General features: G+C 43.0%; 1 long non-coding RNA gene across 1 annotated transcript; it reads right to left on the bottom strand.

The window, feature by feature from the left end:
• Nucleotides 1–741: 741 nt before the first annotated feature.
• Nucleotides 742–6,097, bottom strand: LOC136485817 (uncharacterized). The gene is made up of 5 exons (XR_010766561.1): nucleotides 5,988–6,097; nucleotides 5,832–5,892; nucleotides 5,362–5,479; nucleotides 1,589–2,335; nucleotides 742–901 (listed from the first exon to the last, which is right to left on the bottom strand). It is a non-coding gene; the product is annotated as an uncharacterized lncRNA (long non-coding RNA).
• Between the last annotated feature and the right edge of the window lie 557 nt (nucleotides 6,098–6,654).

Genomic DNA, 6,654 nt, shown 5'->3' with positions numbered 1-6,654 from the left:
CCGACGACGAACCATTCGGATTCAACAGAGTCGCCGGGGCGGAACATCTTCTTGGTTTTGGAGTACCCGTCGATCGTCAGGACGTGCGACCCGGAAGAGATTCTCCCCGCGGTGCTACTGCCGGCGCCGGCGGATGTTGGGGAGGCTGCCACGTGGGCAGATGGGCCTGGTAGTACTCTACTTGTATGAACGCAGTAAAGTAGGTTAGTTCTGGAATTCATTTTGGAAAAAATTTCGGGCCCAACCGAAATGGACTTATTCGGTGACATGGCTGCCAAGCTCGAGGTGCCTCTGCATGGCGCTGACACGTAATTCCGCACCGAACTCGATGACAACGTGAGAGTTTACCACCTCGCGTCACCTCACCTAGCTGCTTGCTGCTCTAAATTTTGTTGGTTTCGGCGGTGTCTTGCTTGACTGATGAACCAGAGTTGATTTCGCTGCGATTCTGGTGTTGGCGAAGGCTAAGTTGGTCAAGGAGCACGACTCGCAAAAGCATTTGTTGCATAATTACTCAAATCATGTTTCCGTTGGTTGGCAGGGCGCGTGCGGATCACCGGTCGGTGTCTGTGGGTGCCACGCTAACAACCGTGTAACAATTCGTTCTCCCTCAGGGCCATGCGCAGATGTACAAGAAGCTGGCCGGGGACCTCGCCAAGGTGATGCTTTTTGTGATCTATAATCAAGATCAGTGAACCTCACTGTAAACTCACATTAGTTGTTCCATTTTGTTTCTTTGAATTGAATATGCATTTGGAAACCTTCAAGCAGCATATGATGCAGTCGCTAGGCTATGATAATTCCCAAGTGAGTCACCCTCCTCCGATCCCTGAAGCTTCCCCAATCTCCCTCTGCACCGACTTGTTATTGCCAAACTATGGCAAGTTATGAGCCCGACCACCTACAAGTAACAGAATACTGTTATCAAAGAATGGATCTCCACTTGACCAATTAAATAGCAGTCTTTTCTAACGTCATAGTGGTGATATCAATAGTTGATTAAAAAACACTTAGACAAATGCTTACTGAAAACACAACCAAGCGAGTGACGGACTAAAGGAAGCATTTCCTCTTGCTCATGTCCAGAATGCTGTTAATGTTCAGTACACACAAGGTTTGAGGGCCACCAAAAGTTCTACTAATCATATGCTTCAACCTATGAATTGTCTTTGGGATGTCGTCGCTACCGATCAGCAAAGCACTGTTTTGATTCTTGGCAACAATTAATCGAGGATGTTGTTCTCACGCCCTTCACATTTTCAATCACCCGTGCCCCGTGGTGTCTGCAGCAACAAATTCTTCGCCACCTCATGTTTACCAGCATTATAACAGACTACCAGTTGAACGTCTACCAGAATTGAAGCAATTTCAAGCCATAAATAACACTGAGTGCATATTGATTCACCCAAATCAATTTAGCATTCAGGCATTGCATCTACTATATATATGGATACATTAACCTGGTAAATAACATATTAGGTCGAATTTGAGTGGACAATGGCAAAACACCTTTCCTCCATATCTGAGAAACAAAATAAGATAGGTAGAAGGTAGAGCCCTTTGTGGGAACCAAAAAAGGAAAACTTACAGCCATGGACAGTGACGAGTAGGAGAGACTGCATGAGCGGCAAATGTTCCCAAACAGGTTCCCGTCTTTGTCGCATACAACTGGGACAATGATCAGTAGCAGATTTCCAATGTTTCCTGTGTTTTTCAGTACAGGCCATTACTGATTTCTGTTGTGCATATATGAAGGCTGAAGAGGAATGGAACAGGAACTTCCACTGACGAAACTGAACCTGCTGAGCAAAAGGCCATGATCAATGGCTTCAAGATGTTGCAAGCAGTCCAACCCAGAATGCCACCAATCATGAAGGTGACCGGTATATTAACTGGCATAAACCAACTGAAGAACATATTCTGCAAGCCCTAACAACACTGCACCAACTGCAGTTTCAGAATGTTGACAAATACAATAGTAATATTCAAATAGGCATATACATCCCTCATAAAAAATCACGAAACTTTAACAGAAGTTAGGTCTTAATGGTATCTGCAATCATTGCTATCTAGGATACTGCAAGACATAAAAAAAAAAAAACAAATAGATACAGGATTGCTGTTCTCTAGTCCATCTACAGAAATGATGCAGAGGCGGTATCATCTCATGTGACACATAGTGGTAACAGGGTGCTACCACAAGTAGATGAGAGTCATGAGACATTGTGCAAGGGGCGGTACCTTTCCACGAAGTTGCTTTTGCCACCTATTGCTCACAGGTTCTTATGTCTATCGTTTCCTGCATCTGTTAAGGTCGGCAATGATTTTTGCCTTACTGCTTTGCACAAACCAACAAAAAAAGAAATCAAAACTAATTTGACTTAATATGATTTAGATATTTGTATAGAATATTCTATATATATTTTTATAAAATAAATAAAGACTATAGTTTTCTTTTCCACGTATAAAGTAAATCTTTCGGTAGTTGTATCTTTTTCGTTATAGCTCCAATTAGAGTGCTCTTAGCGTCTGTGTGTTCGTAGCTGAGACGTAGATTCGTTTATAAATTTTTCCTCTTGATTTTATGTTTGATGTACTGTTCTAATTTAGATCTATTGTTGCTTCGTGTATGATTGCATGGGTGCTTGTGTGGCGCTTTATGAACATGTCCAGTCGGTGAGCTATACGTGGTGAATCAAGAAGCAGATCTTTGAAGATTTGGACTAGAAGAAGATCATAATTTTAAGGCAATTATAGCATGGGATCGTCCTTGTTGTCCTATACACCTTTAATCATTTAATTCATGCTGCATGTGTCTACCTTGACAACCGTAGTAATTTTCCTAGCTAATTGATATCTAGATTCCTTGACACCTTTGGGTTATTGCATTGGGTAGCTTTGCTAGTGCTCAAACAAAACCATGATCTTGTAACTTGACTAATGATATATGCAATAAACACTAAAAGATGCTTTTTAGCAATATGGAATAAGGGGGCTAGAGCATTGGGCTATTTTTATGGTGCTCTAGATTCCTCTCCCTAAGAACTTATCTGTAAGTGATCATCCGAGACTTACAGTACAACTGTGAGGGCTATATGGATCTGGCTTTAGCTCAGTATGAGGACCTTTTCTAGCTTGTTAGTGGTTACCTTTATTGGCGTAAGAATGGCTTGCCGAATCGGGTATAGTGCGACCTCTGTCCCCTTATGTATAGGCTGCGCATCATTGTGCCATCGGGAAGGGGGCTCTACATCTGTTTGCCGAGTGAATCTAATGGCCCTAACTTGTTAGACGAACCGTTGAAAGGCTTCATAGTGAACCTTGCCGACCTTCCTTGGTAGTGGGTCAAGAGGTTGGCCGCCTCGGGCGAAAGGGTAAATCACGACTCGCAGTGAAAGTGTACAACATTTGCAGAGTGTAAAACTGGTATATTAGCCGTGCTCACGGTCACAAGCGGCCTTGGACCCTTACGGAATAGATGAAAAACATGGATAATACCGATGATGAAGATACACACTAATGATTACTGTTTATGCTATTCATTATTCGTGTTTACCTGATCATGTGTTTATATGAGCTTGTGAATAAACTTGTTTCCACCCAATTGCTAAAAGATGACTCGTTAAAAGCTAATTGTAGTTAAACCAGTGTCAACCTTTTGAGCCTCATGAACCCCATGTTATATTTGTTGAGTACGACATGTACTTACGCTTGCTTTATTTTTTTTCAAATATTTGGATAAAAATCCCGGATGGGTACCAGATTGCTAGAGTTTGGAGGAATTAGGCTTGTGATCAACTAGTCAGTTGTCCCTGTGGAATTGGAGTCTTCACCCGAAGATCGAAGTTGTTTTTCCACTATTTGCTGTCTAAGGTTATATCCTTTATACCAAGTATGTTATATATTAAGCATTGTTTTTTGATATTACCTTTATTTGTAGGTATATGTGAGATTTGACTTCCTGGGCCCACATATGGTGTGTATCTAGTTTTGTCCTTAAAACCGGGTGCTACACCCTAGCCCAGTTTCTCGTTAACATTCATTGTGGAAAGGCCATCCATGTATTCATGGAGCATAGTGTATATGTGTATTTGTGAGAATTAACATTTTACTGTGTTTCTTTAATGACAAGGAAATATGTTTATAGGTCCTTGATCGCCTCCCTACCCATGGCTTCCCTAGAAAGCCTTTCCCTCCTGGTTTCCACTTTCTCAAGTATGCTTCACCTTCAATGAAACATATCAACACATTATTTGTGCTTTTGGCACAGGCTAAAATGATGTCTTCCTAATAAAATATTATATCCATGAATTACAACATTGTCCAAAATCATAGGAATCAAATGTTGTACTTGCTAATAGACCTTTTAGATGGAAATGGATTAGTATCTGATTGTTTTATAGAATGTGTGATAACAAACTCATGCCTTTCCTCAAGATATATATACTGGCGCTATCCTTGTTTCTCGTTATTATACGTGGTGCATAGGCTTTGAATATAAATGTAGCGTAGTGTGTATGCGTATTTGTGAGAATTACCATTTGTACGTTGTTTGCTAAGAAGACATGGAAATATGTTTCCAGATCCTCGATCGCCTCCCTTCCCATGGTGTCCCCATTAAGCCTTTCCATTCAGGTTTCCACTTTCTCGATAATACTTTTCTAAGACACCTTACTCCAACGCCGAATGGATAGCCTCCATTACTGTGGTTCCCCACAAAGCCATCCCTTTCTAGTTTCTTATTTCTCAATTGTGCTTTACTTAAATCCAATGCCAGATGAGGGGGGGGGGGGGGGGGGGGGGGGGGGGGGGGGGGGGGGGGGTACTATTGCCCATGGAACAAGGGCCTGTCCCAAGGCCTATGCCCAAGCATGCTCAATGTTATGTGTATCGTCCACTCTACTTCCTCACTCCCCTTCTCATTGTTTCCATATCCCCCGCCCTAATGTTTACATAGTTTTGGTTGCCACGTCTACTGAACATGTTACAAATAGGAATAATCTTCCTAATATATAATTTTCATGAGCTAGAGTTCTTAAAGACCGTAAGAATGAAATATGTACTTACCATTTGACCTTTTACATGAGAAAATGAATTGAACTATGAGCTAATTCGAAGCACTTTATTTTTTGCCTTAAAACATCATAGTGGAGCCAATTGAATCCGGAGCCATGCCAAAATGGGGTCCAATCCATTTAGTTCGGTTTCTTCTCTACTTCATGACATTACCATAACATAAAAAATTATGAATGGTCCATTGAGGCTAATTGTTTTTTACCAAATTGGCAGAAATGAGTAAATTGAACAAATTGGCAAAAGAATGCAAGAAAGAAGGATAGGTTCTTTAAAACATAGACATACCGTAACATAGATAGTCACATACTTCTTCTATCATATGACCAGATCTTGCTGTCCTCGAGGACTTGGGATGACATTCAATAGACACCAATTTAGACATATTCTAAGCTTCCAATTCATCCTATTACCAAAGCAAAATTTACATGCTATTAATAATTTTATACCTATTTGGATATACTAATATATGTTAAGTATTTTATCTTGTTCATTGCAAAAAAAGTGGTTCAGAAATCAATTCAACGTAAGTAGGGGTATTATGATCATCTACAGTGCACTCCGTAGCCTAAATCTTGTCGTTCTACTATTGATGAACATACCTTCAGATCCTAGTCTGATCCAAAAAGGCACTAGATTAGGGTTCCTAGATATTCCTTCATACTAAAAAAATCTTTGAAGGTTGCTACACATAGCCTACCAAATCTCAATGTTGTTCAATAGATCAATACACCATAAGTAAAATAAACTTTTTGTACCAAATCATCTGTGCCAGCTCCAGAGTCCCGCTCGCTGCCATCGTCAGTGCAGGCTCCAGATCTGCAAAGTGGGGAGAGGGAAGAGTGAGGGAGATGAAGAGGGGAAGAGTGAGGCAAATGGGGAGAGCTGGCCCCACTGGCTCTACTGATGCTGACCTCCACCGGATACGACCGGCCTCCATCAGATCTGGCTGCCCTCCATCCGATCTGACCAAGTCTTCCACCGAATCTTGCCCATGCCCACCGGATCTGTGTGTGGGCGCCTGTCTCCTCGCCTCCACAGGTCGAAGAGGGAAGTGCGCCTGTGGTCCTCGTTGCCTCCACGCTAGAGAGGGAGACTAAGGCGCACCTGTGCTCCTTGGCACGTCCATGCTGATGATCCTCATCACCTCGTCGTCGCCTCCGCGTGCATGGAGAGGGAGCGCCACGCCACGCACCGCCACACCACGCCTCACGTAGATCTGGCCCCTTGGCCTCCCCACTTGAGATGGAGGCGCGGCCGTGGTCGTCCTCGCCTACACGTCGGAGTCAGATCGTTGGAGGCGCGTAGGAGATAGAGGAATGAGCGCTCCTAAAACGCGCATGGAGAGGGAGCGGCAGGAGAGAGATGAGCTTGAGCTTAAGGGTACAGGGAGAGAGGCGAGTGCTTCTCTCAGAGTCATGAGCGCCGAGAGAGAGGGAGAGAGCCAAGAATAGGGAGAGAGATGAGTGCTTCTCTGTGCGGCGGCTGGTGGTGGGAGTGGTGGAGGGAAGCAGATGCAATTTTATAGTTAGGGTTTGGAGTGGGCTGCTGAATGGGCCTTAGGCCTTTTAACCAAGGCGG

The sequence above is a fragment of the Miscanthus floridulus genome, chromosome 10 (assembly GCF_019320115.1).
Source record: "Miscanthus floridulus cultivar M001 chromosome 10, ASM1932011v1, whole genome shotgun sequence".
NCBI classification, from domain to species: domain Eukaryota; kingdom Viridiplantae; phylum Streptophyta; class Magnoliopsida; order Poales; family Poaceae; genus Miscanthus; species Miscanthus floridulus.
This window is presented reverse-complemented; position numbering and strand designations above follow the sequence as displayed.